A 21,673-nucleotide genomic window follows, 5' to 3' on the forward strand; every position below is an offset into this window, starting at 1 on the left:
ATGAGTGTTTATGTTGATTCTTCTGTAACTGTAGCTCTTTATCTTGAAAAACGTACCTGTCCAGTAGTGGGATTCTCCTTCTATTTTGGAAATTAAATCATGCAAACCTCTTAATGTCACAGTCATTACAATTGTTCTCTTCAAAAATTTCTTTATTTTTAAGTGAAAATTCTACTGTTTCTATGGCAGGCACGTGAAGGTGTCTCAGAGCATGCTTTCACTGCATACTTAATTCCAGGAAAGACTAATATTAAAAGTGAATAGGCCACCAGTCTTACTTGTGTATATTGGTAGAATTCAAAACCTGCATATTTAACATTCTAACATAAAAGCAAAGATGTTGCATGATTTCTTTAAAAAAAAGAAAAAGACATATTTTAATAAGGAAATAAGTAAAATGCATCAAATTCCAGAGTTTTTAAATGATACTCAAGTCTTATGAAGAAGTGACCACACATAATGTGGTCCTAAAACTACTCTTCGGACTTCTCTCTTCTCAGGTTCCAAGACAATGTTCTCTAAGTTTCCAAGACAAAGACACCCTGAGAGTCTGGGAGAGCCTGGATCCTTGGACCCCAGCCTGTGGTGCTACTCAGAGGAGAGGGAACCTTTAGAAGGCAGAGCTCGGCAGAGGTCAGAGGTCACTGGGGACTCATCCTTGCAAGGAGTTATGGGACGCTGTCCTCACCCTCTGCTGTCCACTCTGCTTCTGGGCTGATAAGGGGAGTGGGCTCCCTCTGCCTCATGTCCCCATCATGGGGATACTGAAGCCCTGGATGCCTTGCACACAGATGAAACCTCCAAACGTGAGTCAGAACAGGTTTTCTCCTGGCGAGTAAATCTATCAAATCTATCTTGGCCATTTGCTACTAAAACACAAAGCTACCTAACACAGTGAGGCGATTACCAAGCCCCGCCCCCCATACACCCCAAAATTCCCTAGGTTCAAAGCTAAGCTGCTCTTTGCATCTAAGCATCTGAAAGCCTAAACACTTTGGGAGCCATGGAGTCAGCTTTTATTGAAGGAGAGTGGTTTTATGCTGGATATAATTATCCATTCCTTTATCCAGAAAGCAGTTTACATTGAGGATGGTGAGGCTCAGTCCTGCAGGTCTCGGAAGGAGCCTTAACTATGCATTCAGCCGGCAATAAGCCTTCGTGAACCAGACAAACCTTAGCTACCTCACTGCAGACCATAGTACCCTCCTCTTTAATGCTGCTCACTCCTGCCACACCCACTCCTTCGTTTCCGAATGGCAGGCAGCGGCCAATGCTGCTACAGAAGTCAGGCGTCCATCTGGGGAAAGCACACACATTTACTTTAGTCTGGCTTTGCTGCAATCTATCATAGGACTCTTCATCACTGCTGCCTATAAACAAACAAGTTCTAGAGAAATCTCTTAGGGTATTCACCAGCAAAGTTTGAAACCATGGTAGAGTTTGTGAAATCTCAGTAATTCTTAAACCCCACTAACCAAACTCTACCAGTATCACTGAAAGACGAATAGTTAGTGGGGTACAGTTTTGTGTCTGGTTTGTTGGTTGGTTGACTTGTTCACTGTTTGATTCTGTGTGCCAGGCTCCTTGCAGAGATGGAGAATCCCACGCAGAAGCACACAAGAGAGGAATGGAGACCCAGCTCCTAATACGGTGGAGTCTGTGCTCCAGTCTTTATCACACTATTTCTAGGCTGGTCCGTGTGCAAAGCCATGACAGTTTCACGAACAGCTGCTGTGATGAGACAAAATTTACGTTCAGAAGGCTGCTGGTTAGAAAGCATTTCCTGTCATATGGCCTCCCTGAGAAGCATCACTATACTGAGGGCCCTGGTCCTCCTCTGTCACCAGCAAGTCTGAGCTTTGCCGGGGGAGGCAGCATCTGGATAAGTGCTTTCCAAGAGGGGAGCTGCGTGGGAGGCCAGCGTGTCCTCTGTTTCTGACCTTCTAGGCTCCGTGTCTACAGGGCCACTGTGTCAATGCTTGGATGACCGAAGACAAAGCCATTCTGCCAACATACTCATTAAGTACGTCCTCCACAGAGCTGGCTTCCTGGCAGATATAAAGATATAATTTAAGAAATCTCTTCAGCCGGAATAGCATGAGCCCTCACCCTGCACCAGGACATCACGGTCCTCACTGGTGGATTCACCAGTGCATGGACTGTCCCATGGTTTCAGGGGTTTCTGGGAACCTCATATCATGTGGGGAAGTGGGGTCTTTGTCAGTCAGGTGATGCAGTGAGCGATGTAGTTTTTAAACTGTGTCCTCTCTGGTCTCTCAGCTTGCTTCTGAGCCAGCTGTGCCCAGCCAGCAGACAGCAGGTTGTAGTTAGACACACCAGGGGTTTATGGGGATGTATGTGAAGACCAGGAGGAGGAGGATGGGCAGGGAGGGTCTTCAGGCTGCCATGTTGCTCTGGTGCTGTGAAAAGAGAACGGGCAGGAGGCTGGGTCAGGATTTCCTCTGGATGCAGTGCTGCTGTGAGAAAATCCTGGCCCAGTAGGGAAACCTAGATTGCGGATGGGAAGTGCCCCCCACATCCAACAGGGCCCCAGCTCCGGCATGCAGCCACCTCAGGCCCTGGCCAGGAGCATGCAGTAAGAGGGCAGGATCAGAATAGGATGGCTGGATGCCGGCGGCAGAGCAGCAGGGAGAGCGGGGTGGTGAGTGACCAGGGGTACTGCAGCTGGCTTGAGGTCCTTTACTTCACAGGCAGCAGGAATAAAGCAGAGCTAGAACTGCCTTTGTAAAGAAAGAGCATCTTTCAGGTCCATCAGGAAAGGGGAAGGATGGTCCTCTTTTCTCATTGTAGGGTGAAATTTTCTTATTTGTGCATCTTCCAATGACTGGGAGACCATGGAGTGTCTGCTAGCAAAGATGTTTCTCAATTTCCCATCATCTGGGCAGTGTGTGGTAACCTGCCACTGGCTTTGTGATCCACTAACGGGCTTTCAGTTATTACTGAACTTTCAAGCCATGTAGGCAGTGCTTGATATGACTCGGCTCCATCACATTTTCCTGAACAAATCACCCAGGGGTGATTGTTACTCCACAGCATCTCGCCCAACTGGACAGCTTCAGTCACCAGGCTGTGCTCCAACTCATATTTGGTCCTTGATCTCCGGGCCACATCTACTCAGCATCTTATTAATTTCTTGCTGCTTTGAGGTGAAGCCCTAACACACTAAGAAGTCGTGTACAAGTCACACTGATGTATGCAATTGGAAATAAAGTGCTGACATCTGGTGAGGCAAAACCACAGCCCCCAAATTTTGAAATGCCCCCCAACAACACTGCATGCATTACATATAAGCCGATAGAGTCCTTCTGACTCTAACCACAACCTTAACATTTCATAGCTTATTGCCAACAACAAGTTAAACATTTCAAACAATCACTTGAAAACCTTCAACAAAAAATAAAATTTGGACCACCTTGCTATGGACAAGAATGGACTATTTCTGTGCTCTCGCAGGTCACACTAAAAGCTGAAATCACAGAAAAAGAAAAATTAGAATACACATCAAAATAACGCGGTGAAATTTAACATGTGCATGTGACAAGCAGTAATTTGTTAAAAGAAGCCATTAGTTTTCTAGCTTTTATCATATCTGTGCAATTTGTTCTTTTTCAAAAAAATTCATTTTATTTTGATTTATATTGTCATTCCAAATAAAAATTAAAGCTAGTAAATAGTTTCACTTTCAGGGTCCTCTTTTATTTCTCTTAAAGAATGACCTACATTTTATAAGCCTTACACCTGCACAAAACCTACATTTATCTCTTTCTACAAATATTTATGTATATTATTATTGTCCAGACACTATATACAGGAGTGAACAAAATTTAAATATTACTATGTAGCATTATTTGTTTTTTAAAATGCCAAAATGAGTGATTGATAGCATGACTGATGATATAAATGATGTAATCTTTTGAAATCAAGTTCAAAATTTTAAGATGACCTCACGTATTTTTATAAAGAGAGATTCTTAATTTTTCATCCCTGCACCAGAGACTACCTGTTGTTCCTGAGGGCTCTTACACAAGTGCATTTCAAGAAAATGATTTATCCTTATTGAAATACTGGCCTTGCAATAGAGTGGAAAAATACAAGCCTGAAAATCAGTACAGCTAGTATCTAGCCTCATTTCTATACAAATTAGTTTTCTCCTCTTCTTCCTCTTTTTTCCTCTCCTTCTCCTTTTTCTTCTTTTCCTCCTCCTTCCTTTTCCTTCTCCTTCTTTTCTTAATCGTTTGACGAAGATGAGCCCTTCAGAAAAGGGCTCATCTTGTCAGAAAACTCTGAGCACTGAACAAATCTTGCTGTGATAAAATCACCAGACAATCATCACCACTTCCACCAAGTACTGAAAATAGCCACTACAAATCCATTCTGATTTGCACTATGACACAAAATCCAATGAAAATGTTCAGTAAACACTTAATACTATCAGCCATATTATCAAGCTTCCATTTAGGTATACCTCAAAAACCTTTCAGTTGTGCTCAGAATGACTCCTTGTTTTGAAAGAAAGTGAGGAATGGTTGTGACCGCCTGGGACAGCTGAACCCCGTGTGAGTGGTGACACAGCTTAAAACAGCAGTGACTTGAGCAAGATGGAGTTTATCCCCATAAAACAGAAGCAAGGCCAGCATGCGGAGGTGAGTATGGAGTCTCTATAAAGAACTCCCTCACCTGGTAACCCTCTTGCTGCCACCCTGCCTTCTCTGCAGTGAAACTGATTACCAGGAAAGGCTGCAGGGTCCCTAACCAAGCCGTGTGCATTGCATACGACCAGGTGGGAGGAAAGGCCGAAGTGCTACAGGGACATAAGTGCAGTGCATCGCAGCACATTCTAAACCATGCTTTCTGGAAGTAGCCTACAAGACCTTCCCTAAAACTTAGTCATTTAGCCATGAGCACCTACCAAGGAGGATGGGCAGTGTTCTCACTTTTTCCTGAACTGCTATGTCAAGGCTGTTACTGCGAAGAAAGCACAGGAGTGGGTGGGTGTGAGAGGGAATGGCTGGCAGTCTCTGCGCGGTGCGCCTATCTCCTCTGTGAAGAACTTACAGCAGTGGTTGCTCGTCGTTTCCACTGATATTTTTAGGTTCGGGTCTTTCCCCTTCACTTCGACCTTTTGGTGTAATTTCCGTGCCATCGCTTTAACACGGGTTTTTTCACTCCTATTTCTAAACAAGAACACCCGGTGGCTGATTTGGACATCAACTCTATTGCTAACCTGGTTACTTTCTACTTCTTAAACCATGGCTTAGACTTAGGGTTAGGTGCACTGCATTCGCGTGACCAGAGTCCATAGCTGAGTCCATTTTGGGCAGTCATTTAGGTTAATTCAGGTAAGCCTGAACCTGACACTGGCTCCTTCTCCTCCAGGAGACTGAACCCATGAATAATCCAAGCTTTTAAAATGAAGATTTGAACCATAGAGAGTTGTAACAAGTTTCATAGATGGACAGCTTTTGATTTTCCGGATCAGTTGCTTGTGGATGGCGGTACCTCATTCATGCATTCAGTAATTACCGAAATTTACAGACTGCCTTCCGTGCACTGTATTTTGCATAGCCAAGGATTCTTTTTTCTTTCACATTGTCATAGTTTTTACACACTCTTAAAACCTTGCAGTAAAAGGAGTTACTCGTGATAACTTCTTTCCACCAGAACTCTTCGCTATGTAAGACAAGGGCTCACTGTGAGCTTGCACAATGCCCTCCCAGGCTAATATTTCAGTATTTCAAGGCAGTCACAGCACATTTCCTTATTTATCTCTCCGACTCTGCTGCTAGGCTTCGGCCGTTGGCAGGTATACTTTGGCACTTTCCAGTGGATAGTCTTCTACACCTTCCAGCAGGAATTGCTTCAAAGAATTAGTCTATTTACTGTTACTGATTATGCAACACATCATTCCTGACAGCCATGACACTACTTCCTGGAATTAGGAGAACATGTTGTTCTGAACTGGCAATTGGTTGAAGTAGTGTAAAAACAGTTTCCCAAGAAAACAGTTTATCATAAATTACAAGCGCTCTAGGCTGCTCCTTAACCTTCTTTTTTCAATAGAGTTCAATGGTATGGAGTATGCAGTGATAGAATATTTTTCAGGAAAAAAGGAGGTTCAGTATAGTCCTCAGTTTCAGTGAGATCAGATTTCTAGCAATAAGGTCAAATTCTTGGCAAGTCACTGAATGTGTGAATTTTGATCTGAGTTCCTAACCAAACACAGGGATCAAAAGGTAAAGCATAGCATTATCTGATGGTAGAGACTTAATTTCATTATCTGGAAACCCAAACAGTTAATTTGGAATGTTTTATTCTTGCTCGACCATCCTACTTTTAGAAATTAGCCTGAATGTCAAAACTGCTTCTTTTAAGACCTTGAGAATTCCTCTCCCTTCCTCATTTCCCTTATTATTCACCACACAAAATCTATACATTTTTCCATAGGCTTCCTTTATTCTTTGTTCTCTTCTGTCACTGTTAAAACTTGGCATATATTAGCACAGATGGTTAAGGCAGGATAACCTGTGCTGCAGGAAGAAATGAATTCCCAAGCACAGTGAATTCATGAGTTGAAGCAGAGAGAGAGAGAGAGAGAGAGAGAGAGAGAGAGAGAGAGAGAGAGACAGAGACAGAGACAGAGACAGAGAGACACAGGGAGGGATTTCTTGTGTCCACGTGTCTACAGTGGGTCAAATGGTCCTCCAGTCAAGGGTCTTGACTGGTGCTACCTTGCAGCTCAGATTTTCTGAATTTAGCCACCATGGTCATCATGGTTGGAAAAGAGCTTGCATGAAGATCATGCAGCAGATTTTCATTCCTTCCATTCAAAACCGACAAGCAGAACTATGTTCACTCATTTATCGTGAGTGACCACATGATCCCACCTGTTTGCAAGGTGGCCGGTGGGGCAGAGTTCCCCAGTGGACAGGGAAGAGAACTGGATGGTGGGCGGCTGAAGGAACGTTCACCAGACTCTGTATGGGAATGGGGCTGTTTATTTTAAAAATAGAACTATTTCTCAAAGCCTTACATTCATTGATTGTATGGTTCTTTCCTTGTATTTATTATTTTTCCAAAATTTGTATTTCCCTCAGCTCCTTTGTAGCCCTTGGCAGGCACAGCAGACAACTTTTTTTAAAAAGGTAAAGATTTACCTTGGCCTCCATGGTCTGTGCCTCAGTGAATTCTTCTAGAGGGATCTCTGGTTCTGCATTTTTACCAGCTTGCTGTGACCTAGTGTCTCAGAACGGATGCACCACTGGACCCTCTGACTCCAGAAGGACCTATTTCCAAGGACAAGGGCCTTGCACTGTCTTTATATTTCTCCAGAGGCTCCAGCCAGGAGATGATCAGCTTGGTTAAGAACTGCCTGAGCCCTGTCGCCCTTCAACGCTGAGCATTAATAGCTGTAACCCTGCGGCTCTGAATCCCGGACTCAGAACCCTCACTCTGCTGTTTCCTGCTGTCCTGGGCTGACATGTGTGATCATTACCCATCCTAACAGGGCCCTACACAAACCAAACATGTCACTGCCTGTGAATTCCAGCTCTACCTCCTCCTGCTTCCACACACTGCCCCACCTCTGTGGGAAGAGTGTTCTGCCCTACATGGGAAGGATTAAAGTCAGTTTTGCCATGTAGGGTTGGTAATATTTGGGAGCCAGGGCATGGTTTATTTCTTACCTGGTGCTTTGCTTCACTGATTTAGATCAGACCGTTGTTTAAAATATCTTATGTTTTCCTAATGTTAATTTTCTGCTGATTCTTTCTTTTATTATCACTCTTATTATCATCTCTGGTCTGAAATTTGTAGGCAAGAATCAATGTACTCCACCCTCAGCAATCTGCCTGCCACACCTGTGCTAGGGTCCACCTTCCCAGAAGCCCGCTTTCCAGTGAGGAGTGGAGAGGAGAGGAGAGAAGAGGAGAGGAGAGGAGAGGAGAGGAGAGGAGAGGAGAGGAGAGGAGAGGAGAGGAGAGGAGAGGAGAGGAGGGGAGGGGAGAGGAGAGGAGGGGAGAGGAGAGGGAGGAGAGGAGAGGAGGGGAGGAGAGGAGGGGAGAGGAGAGGGAGGAGAGGAGAGGAGGGGAGGAGAGGAGGGGAGAGGAGAGGAGGGGAGAGGAGAGGAGAGGGGAGAGGAGAGGAGAGGAAAGGAGAGTCTGTTTATTTCCGCCCATGCCCCACTTCTCTCGAGGCTGCTCAGGAGTAGTAGGTTGGTCTCTCAGACATTCATGAAAACCAGAATGAAATCCAGAAGCAAAGAATGCCATCTTACTTGGAAACAGGACATTTGGGCCCAGAGAAAATGAAACCAGACTGAGATGGGCCCTGAAGTCTGGTGACTGGCGTCTGTAAGAGAGGAAGACACACAGAGACAGAGGTCACCACAGAAGGAAGGAGACTTCTCACAGAGCAGAAGCCAACGTGACTCCATTGCAAGCCAAAGGGTGCCCAGGACCTCTGGGGGCCACCAAAAGCCAGGAAGAGGCTGGAGAATGTTCATTTCTGGCACCTTCCGGTAGATAAAGTCTCAGCTGACACCTTGAATTAGGACTTAGCCTTCAGAAAGGGAATAAATTTCAGTTATTTGAGGTCACAGATTCTAGTAGTTCCTTATAGCAGACCTAAGACACGAATCAATCAGCTAAACTGGAACACAAATTACCTTTCCCAGCCTTGCTCACTGGCACCCATTGTTTGAGAGCCAGGTTTGGCTGCTGACCAGGATGCCCCCCACCCCTGGCTGGAGCCCTGAGAAACAAAGTCATTTACAAGGAGGCCAGATATGAAGAAGGGAGGCTACTGGCGAGGCTCAGCCTCCCTGAGAATAGGGCCTGGGGATGTTTAGGAGGGGAGGCTTCTGGCGAGACTCAGCCTCCCTGAGAATAGGGCCTAGGGATGTTTAGGAGACAAGGGAGAGAGCCTCCGCAGCACAGGGAAGAGGTCAGGCAGGACAGGCGGGGGCACAGTCAGAGTGCAGGGCTGTCCTAGAACTGAGGCTCAGGAAAGACAGCAGCAGCAGCAGGACCTGCACACTGAGGTCTTGGTCCTCTGGCGTCCAGAGCTCTCTCCCTGGAGATTTGTGAAGGCTGCATCAGGGGCTTGGTTTGAGCTGAACCAGGATATTGGCAAATCCTAAAACACAAACCAAACAAGAACTTACACAATCATTACCAAGATGACTACACATCAGGAGTGCTGTCCTTGGAAAACTTAAAGTCTACCACCTTATTGTGCAGTTAGAGGACTTCCAAAGTCAGTGTTAAAAACAAGCAATTAGATCCAGATGAATCTACTAAGTTTATTCAGGTTTTCCTGATTTCAAAAGAAAGCCTATGCTGTTTAATTTTTAGATTTTAACTGAGAAGGAAGAATGGCCAAGTCTCTTACTTGAGAAAAGAAAATCATTAATTTGTTTCAGGAACTTGTTTGCCTTCATGTGAGATAGGTGTTGTCCTGCAGTATGATAATACGTGTCCTCTCTCTGCCCTGCACAATTGCACCATAATTTCTCTGCACGAAAATCCACATTTCTATTTGCACTCTCATCCATCGTGCATGTAACAGGCTTATGAATTAAGCTGATATTTTTTAAATTAACTGGAATTTGCTAATGGGTTTGTAAAAGAAAAATCCATAGACCATGAAAGGTAGTAAACTTGAGAGGAAAAATACAGTCGGCAAAATACTGACCTTGGCCTCATTTAAGATGACGTCCACCAAGGATCAGTGAGCTCTCAGTGCACCCACAATGGCTTTTTTTATGCTTCTTCTTTTTTTAAACTAACAAATGAAACAATAAAGTAAAATTGATGAGACAGAATTCCAAAACAAAATAATAGGAGATTAACATTGGTTTGTATATTGCATAGTTATCTTCATAATATTTGCTCAGATTACAAACCATGGGCACAAGAAGTGTTTTGCTTCTTAAGTGAATGGTGGTGTTTATCAGGATACCCTATTAACCCTTCTAAATGTGAAGAAATTCTTTTTAAAGCCAAACGATAATGTTATGACAATTTAAGCAATGGATTTGGTACTGCTATGCTGTTGAATCAAAACAAACAGTGTTGAAGACAAGAAAAATTGGAGACAAAATCTGTGCTTCAGGATAAAACTCTGTGTAGACTCAAAAGGATACTTTCTGTGCTATCCAATTCTGATTAACCCAGGAAAGTTATTTTATAATGCTGTGAATTGTAGATGATGAACATCATTGCCCATTTATTCTTCTGTGTGAGCAAATTCTGCCCTGCCCAATAAAAGTTCAATCAATGGGCTCTTAACATCATGTAAAACACTGTTTCCCACCAGCTGGCACATCCTCTTCCATATTCCAGAGTTATAAGTGTGTCTGCTCTTTTGGTTGCTTCTGAACCAGTTTCCATATCTACCTGGCTTCTTTGCTGATTATAAGTGTAATAAAATCCTTACATATATTCCCTTTTTAAAAGAAAAATCTGATTGTACTTCTCTTAAGAATTAAGTGTTAACAAAAGCAAGACTTCTATTTCTTTCTTCTTGGTGTCCTTGGAAGTTCCATGAAAAGATGGAAGAGTGGAAAAAGAAACTACAGTGTGCATATACACAATGGAATACCACTCAGTCATAAAAAAGGCTTTCTGTCATTTGTCACAATGTGCTTCAATCAAGAGGATGCTATACTAAATATAAAATGAGTCAGGCACAGCAAGAGAAGAAACACCACATGCCCTCCTTCTTATGTGGAACCATGAAAGGTTGATCTCGCTGAAGCTGAGGCTGGAATAGCTGGTGGTGGGCTTTGGGGAGGGGCAGGCCATGGGGGGCAGGAGAGGTCCCAGCTGAAGGAAGAAAGGGTTCCGGTGGTCTTCTGTGCAGGAGGGCAGCCACACAGAAGGGTCCTGTATTGTACGTTTCACAATAGTTGCAAAAGTGCACTCTGAGCATTCTCACCACAGAGAAGTGAGGAGTGGTTAATGTAATAAACACCTAAATTACTGGGAGTTGATCTTTACGCCATGGGTCCATGCATCAAAACATCACAGGAGCCGGGCGTGGCGGTGCATGCCTGCAATTCCAGCACTGTGGGAGACTGAGACCCGGAGATTACAAATGTGAGCTCAACCTGGGCAGTTTAACAGCATAGGCAGACTCTGTCACAAAACCAAACCAAACCAGGTTGGAGTGTATCTCAGTGGGAAGGCCCTGTGTTCCCTCCCTACTGTGCCCATCACATTAAGCCCCATAAACATTTACAATTATTATGTCAATTAAAAATAAATGTAATGAGGGCAACCCATCTGGGACCCCTTCTGTCTCTCAGAAGCAATTCCTATTGCTGATTCCGTTTCGCCAATAATTTTTTCTAATGTTATCCTCCAATAAATAAGTAAATAAAATGAAGAGAAGCTGGGGTGGGTTGGTTCCAGAGTTCTTGCCTTGTGTTACAAGACCTAGGTTCGATCCCCTTTCAAAAAGAAAAGAAAATTAAGAACATAGCTAATTTGATAAATGATTGTAAGTTGAAAACTGGAAAACGGTAACAGAACGGTCCCAGAATAATAAAGAAACCTCAAAAGTTGCAATACAACTGAAAACCTGGGGGTATTAGTTTAGAGAAGAAAGTCTTTAAAAGAAATGAACATTGTTCTAAAAGGAAAATATTTCAAAGCTGCCATGCTGGAGAGTGAAAGGTGTCACTCAACCTTTGACCTGATTGTCAAACAGCCCATTTTAAGCTTGGATTCTTCCAGGGAGTCAAATCAAGCTTGAGTCCATTGTTAATTTTCAGGGGGATAGGTCTGAAAAATTGGAGGAATTTTCCAAGTAGGTAAATTTTGACTCTGTAAACGCAAACTTTCCAATGAACAGAACTACAGCAGTGGTTCAGCCAGCCTTGGCTTGTACAGATTTCTTTGTTGGTGAGAAAATGTTCCAGTGGATCATGCACAAAAATCTTACGAGTTTTCTTTCTTTTTTTAACTGCTGATTAAATTATTGGTCCAGATACTCCGGAGAGATCACCCCAGAGTCATTAATTTCAATATTAATTAGATCTTGGAGCTCTAAGACCACAAGCACCATCCTGCCTGTGAGTCTCTTGAGGCCTGGGGCTTGTCTGTTTTTTGGAGCTGTCACGCACCATGAGAGTGGTTTGCGGCCTCCCTCAGGAAATCCAGTGCTTGTCCACTCTCTGGAATCACAGGAAAAGATCCTTGCTCCTCGCCACCAGGTGTTTGGGAATCTGTAGAAACCTGACCCCTTCTCTGGACACCCCAGGACAGAGGGCTTGGGACTTTGCGACCACTGAGGTTTGAGTGCCCCTGTTAACTTGAAAGGCTGCTTAGTGATCGATTCTTCCCTGAATGAAAGAGTCCATGTCTAGAGTTGGGGCTGCTTGACAATCAGACCAAAGACTCTGGCTGCAAAAAGGAGTGGCCAGTCCATGAATACATAGGAAGACGAGTGGACTGTGTCCAGAAGCCAGTGACAAGAGCTGGATGGTGGCCAGGTCTGAGTCAGCGGGAGAAGGCAGCTCCAGGAAACGCTCTTGGCCCAAGTGGAGGGTGGTGGTAGGGAAACTCTTAGCCGAAAGTGTCACTGCCTGAGTTAGGAAGCAGGGCAGTGCTAGGGATTGTGATGGAGCGGGGCTGGAGGTGAGAATGCCAGTGCCCAGAGAAGCAGCACTTGGGCCTCAGCCAAGAACAGAAGCCCCAGATTCATGTTGCAAGAGCACTGCCCCCTCTGAGTGCATCCTTCCCCTGTCATTCTTTCCCTCTCCTCCTAAGGGAATGGCCACCGTGTGGTGAGAGTCCACTGCCCATCACCCATGGCAAACTGCAGAAGGCCTGCATCAGGCAGGGGATGGGACGGGGCCATGTTCGGGGGATGGGAATCATGGCAGTGCACTGGAGCTACTTTTTATGCCAAAAGAGACTAAGCTGATGGGCAAGGGCACCTGTCCAGTACACTGGGCACATGCAGAGGAGAGAGGGTATAAAGGAGGGCTGGGGAGTGGTGCAGGGAGAGCAGTTCCCAGCTGACCCTCACCTAATACAGCTGCTTCCAAAACAACTTCAGTCATCACAGCAGACGTTTGGGAGGCTGAGGCAGGAGGATCATTGCAAGTTAGAGACTAGCTTGGGCTACAAAATGAGTTTAAGGCCAGCTAGAAGTGCATAATGAGACTTTGTCTCAAAAAAAAGAAAGAAAAGGAAAAGGAGGAGAAGAAGAAAAGGAGGAGGAGCAGAAAGAAGAAGAGGAGGGAAAGAAGAAGAGAAGGAGGAGGAAGAAGATGAGGATGAGGAGAAAGAGGAAGAAGAAGAATGAGAAGGAGAAGGATGAGAAGAAGGAGAAGAAGAGGAAGAAGAAAAAGGCTACTTTCTGGTACAGATATCCACTCACACTTGGATGTGCAGCCTGAAGCTAAAGGCTTAATCTTGTAACTGGAGTTCCATGTTGCTCTGTATACTAAGCTCTTGGCTTTACATTGTACTAGAAGTTCTTCTGTAGTATTTTTGCCTCCTGAAATATAAAATGGAGTCAATTTCCTACATGGGCTACTCGAGAACATAAGTTTGTTTCATATCTTGATAGATGGCTGAAAGGTTTCTTTTACTTTAGTTTGGTTGTCCTCCTTCCCAGCCACGCCTTGCAGTAACAACTCCGCACTCTCGATCCACTCTCAGCCAAGGACTAACCAGAGGGCAGGAGGGCATGTTAGGATCGTAGTAGAGCTACCGTTAACAGATAGATAGGAGATGCAGAAGGTGAGACCCCGCCTGCCGCTGGAGGGAGACCCTGGGTGGAAGGTGGAAAGATTTTGCACTTAAGAGCTGATTTTGCTCTGAGTGCTCCCTCTTGAAGTCAGATGATTCCGAGGTTCTTGATCCTAATTCTCTTCTGTGCCATGGAAAAGGAACCCTGGAGATCAAGGACGCCATACTTAAGGGGTTCAAAGTCCAAGGAATAGGGAGGAAAGATCCTTGAAGGGGAGGAGCGAGGAGGTGGTTCTCACCAGGGACATCTGCAGCGTGGAGCTCTGGTCTGGAAACTGAGCTGTGGATGGAGAGTCACTCAAGTCTCTAGTGTTGGCCAGGGGTTTAGCTCAATGTGGAAAGTGCCTGTTTGGCAAGCCCAAGGTCATGAGTTCCATTCCCGTCCCCCCCCCCTCCAAAAAAGAACAGAAAAAAAGGTCCCTGGTGCCTTATGGATTGTCTAAAGGCCAAAATATTTACTCATTTCTTTTCTTTGAATGAAAAAATATTTAGCTGATACATAAAAACAAAAATTGAACATGTTGCTGGGATGCCCACGATGCCTCAATCCGTGCTTAGTGGCACAGTGTCTAGTGATGGCGACCATACCTTCAAGCATTTGCCATCTCTTGAAGACTCTAAAAGTCCTTTTGGATTATGCCTACTTCAGCTCACTGGATCCTGCAAGCCCAGTTACGTTTCTGAGACTCTGCGGGATCCAGTCACTCCTCCTCCTCCTCCCCTGGCCCCCAAAGCCCCCAAGACCAGGGTCCTCTCAGGTCAACAAAGGTTAGCATCCCTCCAGCCATCTCAGTTCTGAGAGCCAAGGGTGTCTCCACCCCACTTCTCTCCGCTCCAGACTCAGCTGTAGATCCTCCTCCCGCACACTCTTGGTGCTAACTCATGATTCACTTTCTGATTTTGAATTTCCTTTCGCTTCTGCACCAACCACAGCTGGCTGGGTGAGCGAGGAGCTGTACTCGTGGGCTGAGCCTTAGGGTCCTGGGCGTACCTGGTGCCCGCCTGCACCTGCAGCATCCCGGGGAAGGCCTCACAAACGGGGCATGAGAAGGCACATTTCATTTTGAAACTAGGATTGAGAACTGACGTGTTTGCCTTCCGGGGACAGAAAACCCGTCTTGATTTCCCAATTCTTCATTGAAATCTCTAGATTTCAATCTTAGTACCCATTTGATGAGAATCAGAGAAAGCCTTTCTTAACCTGTGTTTCCGTGGTTGTTTGTAATTCTCTTTTACAGAATTTGTATATTTTATTATAAAAGTTGGGGTGTGAAGCCGGTGCTTTCAACACAGCACGGAAGTAGGCCCAGCTCTTCTCCCATTCTGGGCTCCCACACAGTAGGCGCTCAGTAAGGCTTGTGTGCCAGCGAGGCGTACACAAAACCATCCTCTCAGAAAACTGATCCCTCTAGCGGCCAGCCCGCGTCGGTGCACTTTTCTGTGCGAAGCTAGAACTCAAAAGGAGGACCCACAGTTTGCAAACATAGAAAGTAAGAAAGAAGTTTTGGCTTCTAAATTTTATCCTACCATAACAGCAATCATTCTAATTTTTGTACACTTTTGCGGTAAAGAGAAGGAAAATCGAAAAAGGATTCATGAGCAACGCTTTAAAAATGTGAGCTAGATTCACTCTGCTGCTTTTGATCTCCTAGCGTATATGTTAGGAGCGGTGGTGGCTCCTAGGTTAAAACTTTCAAATGTTTTCAGGTTTTAATGAATATATCAGTACACATTTAAAGTGAAGTGTGCTTATTTTCAATCAATTAGTATTCTTGTTTTCTACGTTGTTGTACATGGGTGACAAGGAATACAGTGTCTTAAAGTTACACAGTTCCTATTTAGAATCTAGGAGAATCCTGATACATATATAAAATTAGCCCTTTTTATATTTGGCTGGTTACTGCATATTACTAGAGCTTAATTAACATTTGTTGATAAATTACTGTTATTTGATTGAAACATTCTTAGCATTCTTTCAGGTATTGCAGGAGATAAAGAGTGACTCTAGTAGTCATACTGTTTACATGTTACACCTTTAAGAACTGCCTAATACTTTTCCGATGTTAATTTATTGTATCCCAATAATATACATAATCCTGATATATATAATATACACATTATATTATATATTATTATATACTATATATTATTATATATATTATTATATTATTATTGATGATATATATTAATAATATTTATTATTAGTAGTATATAGTACATATCCCAATACATGTAAAATCCTGATAATAATTTATTTTAATGCATGCATTAAAATTACATATTATATATATTATTAAATATTATATTATGTACTAAATATTTTATATTATTATATATTAATTAACTATATAATATTATACTATTATATATTAATTTAATTATTGTATATTACATACTAATATATAATATTCAATAAGAATTTATTTTAATGCATGCATCTGCTGTGTTCACATGTTAATGTGACACGTCAGGCATCCGCTCCAGCAAGGACCTATCCAGAAGTACTCAGTTATACTCAAAAGGATGTCTGGTATATGAATGACTCACACCAACAGGGCAGACATTGCTGAAAGCATACGTGAGGGTTCTTTTGTTTCAAAGCGTCTCCTGAGGTGCGTTATGACCACACATATACTTTATTCATTCAGCAAATGTGTGGGGAACATTTACCACATGCCCGAGATTGGGCCCCAACTGCCAGCTCGAGTGGCGGAGTGCAGTGGAGGTTAAAGCGGCTCTGACAGCTTTAACAGAGGAGCATGGTGGGTAGTGGAGTTTGAATCTGGAATAACCTTGAAGGTCCGTCCTTAGCTGGGGCTGTCAGAGATGCTGAGGTTATGAGAGGTCGGCCTGTGAGACGGCCTCTTGTCCCTGGGGTGTTCTTGGGGGGAGCACCCTGCCCACAAAGCCCGCAGCTCCTTCTGCTGCTCTTTCTGTCATGCTTTCCTGCCTTACCACAGTCCCAACCCTCAGGGCCAGGTGGTCCTGGGCTGAAAGTGCCAAAACTGTGAGCCAAAGTAAACCTTTTCTCTTCATAAGTTAATTGTCCCCATTATATTCTTACAGTAACTGAAAGCTAGCTAACAAAGTAGATATGATCACAAAACCTTGTGGTAACAGAGGCATCCTACTTGATACAAGGATTGTTAGAAAGTTTCTGAAAGAAGATGCTGCCTGGGCTGTGAGATAATATGTGATGGACATAAGCCAGGGAAGGGAATATTGCAAGTGGAAGTTGGTAGGAAACTAAGCTAGGACATAACCTAAGGGAGGAACTGGATGCATATCTTATGTAAGACATTCCAGCAATCTAGAGAGGAAGCAGAAGTGCTGGGAAATGAGAGGAAAGCGGCGGTCAGCCCAAACATGAAGTCACACCGTGCTATTCTGTCAGGATGGAAAGAGGTCAGGGGATTTTAAGATGAGGGAAATAATGCAGTCAAACCTGGATGGAACAAGTGCGAATCTGAGAAACACAAGACTAGAAACCGCAAGACCAATTTAGGGACAGTTTGCATAACTCACTATAACAATGAAGGCCTTACAGAGAATGGCATTCATAGGACTAGAAGGGAGAGGGGATTTTGAGGAGACTTTAGAAGTTCAGAGACTCATCAGTCTCTGAGCTCAGAGAGACAGAAGAAATAAGGATGATTTTGCAGACTCTAGACTGGGTGATGAATTAATCATGATAATTTAGTTTACAAGTGCCAGGAAACCTATGCAAATTGACTTTTAAATATTTGAAATGTAGCTAAGTCTGTAGCTAGCGATAGACCACTTGCCTAGCACGCACAAGGTCCCAAGTTTGCTCTGCAGCATCACCGCTGAAAGAAAGAAGGTGGACAGTGGCGCCTCCTCCAATGCATCTCAGCGCTATGGCTGGTGTTTAAGGTAATGCAACTTGTTAGATACCTGGGAAAGCTCACTTTTGATATAAGGCTCATGCCATGTCTTCCTAGGTAGTAGGGCTTTGTTATAAGAGATGATGGGGCTGATTCATCAGATTTGGTGAACAGGAATTAACAAGTACCGTGAATGCCCTGGTGAGATGGGTGTGTGCCAGCACAGAGACCCTAAAATGATTCAGAGACCCGGCACATTGATGATATTTTAGGAATATCATCTGTTCTGAAACAGGCTGTACCACTGCTTCTATTCAAAAGGATATACAGGCACGCACTATGGTGTCTTGCTCAACCTATGCAAAAGTGGTCCCAGCAGACTATATCACCTACTGATGCCAAAGCAGTCGTGATTTGTGCAAGTACTTCTTAGATCACAGGCCTACTGTGAAGCAATGGGAGAGCCATTAACATAGCTAACATTCCCCAACAGCAAATCCTGAGGCAAGGTTCAAGTGTAACCAGTTCACGGGAAAAGGATCTCAGAAACACCAGCAGGTAAACAGAAAAGATTACAAATGAGAATATTTTGCGAATTAATTACTCTTCTTTCTAAGTGGAGGTCGATGGCGTGGGAACTCTAGGAGTCAGTAAGGTTTGAATGTGAATCTCTCTGCTGGTCCACTGGAAGATGGTGGGGGGATGTTTATGCACAATCTCCCCTGAGGCATCTTGTTAAGAATTAATCTCTTGGGGCTGGGGATTTAGCTCAGCGGCATAAGCGTCTGCCTTGCAAGCAGGCAGTCGTGAGTTCGATCCCTGGTACCGATGAAAAACGAAAAAGATTAAAAAAAAAAAAAAAAAAAAAAAAAGAATTAATCTCTTGCATGAGATTAATTCTCCAGCACTGCTGACCACAGAGAAAGTGAAAGATCGGCACACACTGGTAGTTCTTCCTGGGAAGGCTAATGAGAAGGGCGCCATTCACATCCACTTGTGGCCTTGCAAAGTGGACTCTGTCTTACCACTGCTGCCTCAAAGTAATGTCTGGACACAAACTGGGATGAAACAGCTACAGTAACAGTTTTGGGGAAACTGAATATAATCTCTGCTCACCTGTGGAGCCGGGTGATTCCACTAATATTTACCACTACTTCCTTCCCCCGGAGTAGAGCTGCCCAGTATGCACAGCCCTCCATTCTGCCCCTCTTGTTGGCTTCCCTGGAGGTAGTGCAGACCTCAGCCTGGAGGAGCTGCAGACCTCTGCTGTCTTCTCCAAACGGCAATCACTCCAATCGCCCACTCATTCACATTGTCAAGAGCCATGGAGACTTAAGGATCAGGAGTGCGTCTTCAGAAGCTGGGCATAAACCCTTTCAGCTCCTTTATGGGTCACCTACTACTGCCTTACCTGACTGGTATCAACCAAGTCCAGTTAGCACAGAAAATGTCTTTCTTTTGTTATATAGACATGATGTACTCTAAATGACCAGAAGACAGTTTAAAACATTATGTATAGAGATAAGCACAAGTTGCATAAGGTTTCCACAACAAGGAATGAAAACTGAATAACTTAAAATAACATAAAATGTTCTATCATCTGGAAGCCCCAAAGCAGAGTGGCAGAGGATGCGGATGCTGCAGTGCCTGGTGGAGGAGGAAGACCTGTTTCCATCTTCCCTTGAAGCTAGAGGGGCTGTCAGTCTGTGACATGCCTTGGTGGGCAACTGTGCAGATCCACACTGGCTCTGTCCCACTTAGGGGCTTGCTCCGCACACTGCTCCTGCACACGGCCAAATCCTCACAGACTGCCAGGCTTGCTGGGCTGAGCTCCTCCCTCATAGTCTCATCCACACCTCAGTGACTCTTTCAAGACTCCTTTTCCAGGTAAGTTTAATTCATAGGAGTGGGCATGAGGTGAGAGTTTCGGGGTCTTACTGGAGGACACATTCAAGCCATGACAAACTGTAGAGATTGTATACGTAGAAAATCGTAAGGAATCTACAAAAGAATCAGAATCAGTAAACCAAACTAATCCATATTAAAAAAAATCAATCTTTTGTCAGATTAGTAGATATGTACAACTGAAAGGAGATACCATTCCATTTTTATTAGTAATAAAAGACTTTTTAAAAAAAACTATTCCAGGAAATACTTCACAAATGCATACAACAACCTGTCTTGAAAACTTCATCGCTGATAGTACAGTGACCAAAATGAGTGGAGGGAGATAGACTGGAAGCATAGACACAGTTATGAAGTCAATTCTCCTCAAACTTATCAATAGATTGCAAGCAATGCTACTAAAATTTCAACGGCTTTTAGGGTCAGATTTGACAAGCTGATTCTAATCATGTGGAATAAATCAAAGCAATTTTAGAAAGAAGGAGCAAGTCTGGAGGACTTGGTGTCAAGTTCAGCTTTAAAGCTGTTTGAGTCAAGAGAATGTGGTTTTTTCCTCAAAAGAACAGAAATGAGAATCTGGGGAACTGAACAAATAATTCAGAAATGGCCACAAAGAGGGAAATACCAAGGAAATTTAAAAGGAAAAGTAAAATTTTTATGGTTTTGGAACAAGTAGATGTTCGTATTGGAAAAGTTTGATTTCCATATGTAAATGTATCACTTGAAGTGGATTACAAGCCTGCGTACAAAAGTTAAACTATAAAACTTCTAAGGGAAAACATAGGAGAAAAATTCTGCAATGCTCACCAGGCAAAGAGTTCTCAGGCAAGACAAAAAGAAGCCCAAATTCTTGAAATAAATCTAATCAAAGAGATACTATCATGATTATAAGAATTTCTTTTCTACAGAAACATCAAGCAACTGAAAAAGGCACCCACAGACAGGAGAGAATATTCTCAACTCCTGTTTCTGGCAAGGGAATTATGATTAGAATGTGCAGGGAACTCTTACTATTTAATCTGATGACAGACAGCTAATGTGGGAGAGAAAGCAGAGGCCTGACACTGATTTGCTGCTGCTGCAATTGCAAACTAGTAGAGACCGATCGGATGCCACAGATGTGTAGGTGTTGGAGTGCAAAACCCAGGTGTCAGCAGGTTTGCTTGCTTTGAGGCCTCCCTTCTCTGTTCACAAATGTCTTTCTTTTTCCTGGGTTTCCACAAGCTCACCCTTCTCTCTGTGCATGCAGCTTTGTGGCTCGCATTACCTACGGCCCACCGGAAGACCTTATTTTCAGTTAAACACCTTTTAAAGACTTTATACCCAAATGTAGTTATGTCATTAGGTCCCGGCGTTCATTTCACCTTCAAGAATTTTAGGAAGATGCAGTTTAGTCTATACTACTTACATTTGGAAAAATGGATTACAAATTACCATAAGAAAAAGATTACCAACATCATTAATCACTAGAGCAATGCAAATGAAAACCACAAAAAAATATCAGCATGCACTCATTAGGATGCTTGATATTAAAAATACTGATGATGCCATTCATAGAACTGGAACTCTGAGAAGCCACTGATATACCCAGGACATGATATGAAAATTAAAAGCTGACAGCACCTTATAAAGTTAAATATGCACCCACAAATGCACCTCGGATACTACAAGTCCATTGAAAGGTATTTGGCCTTATAAAGGAACACAAAGATTTTTACAAAGAGTTTTGCATAAAGGTTCATAGTAGCTTTATGTATAGTAGAAAGAAACCTTGGAAACTACCAAAGTGTCTGTCACGAGGTGAGTGGGTAGGTCTGACACGGTGTAACACAAAAACAGGATACCTGTTAACAATAGAGTGTAGTAGGGCACTATGCATAGCCGTGTGGGAGAATCTGGGAAAAGTCACGCGGACTGAGGGAAACTGCAAGCTGAAGGAGGCAATTGTGTCTGGGTCACTCTCCCACTGCTGCGACAAATCACGCCAAGCCCTCAACTTAATGCAGGAGAATTTGGTCCAGTCTGTGGTCCTCCAGGCCCGAGGCTGAAGCTTCCTGGCAGAGCCTGTAGCCGAAGAGAGCTGCCCACAAGGTGGTGGAAAGGAGCAGAGAGAAAGGGAGGAGCTGCGAAAGAATCTCCTCT

The 21,673-nt window shown here is 43.7% G+C and overlaps 1 long non-coding RNA gene across 1 annotated transcript; it reads left to right on the forward strand.

The window, feature by feature from the left end:
• The first annotated feature begins 505 nt into the window (after nt 1-505).
• LOC134478605 (uncharacterized) lies at nt 506-3,692 on the forward strand. The gene is made up of 2 exons (XR_010051357.1): nt 506-806; nt 1,580-3,692. It is a non-coding gene; the product is annotated as an uncharacterized LOC134478605 (long non-coding RNA).
• Nucleotides 3,693-21,673: the final 17,981 nt, after the last annotated feature.

This window comes from Cavia porcellus, unplaced genomic scaffold, assembly GCF_034190915.1.
Source record: "Cavia porcellus strain 051 isolate PalLab524CR breed Dunkin Hartley unplaced genomic scaffold, mCavPor4.1 scaffold_14, whole genome shotgun sequence".
NCBI lineage: Eukaryota > Metazoa > Chordata > Mammalia > Rodentia > Caviidae > Cavia > Cavia porcellus.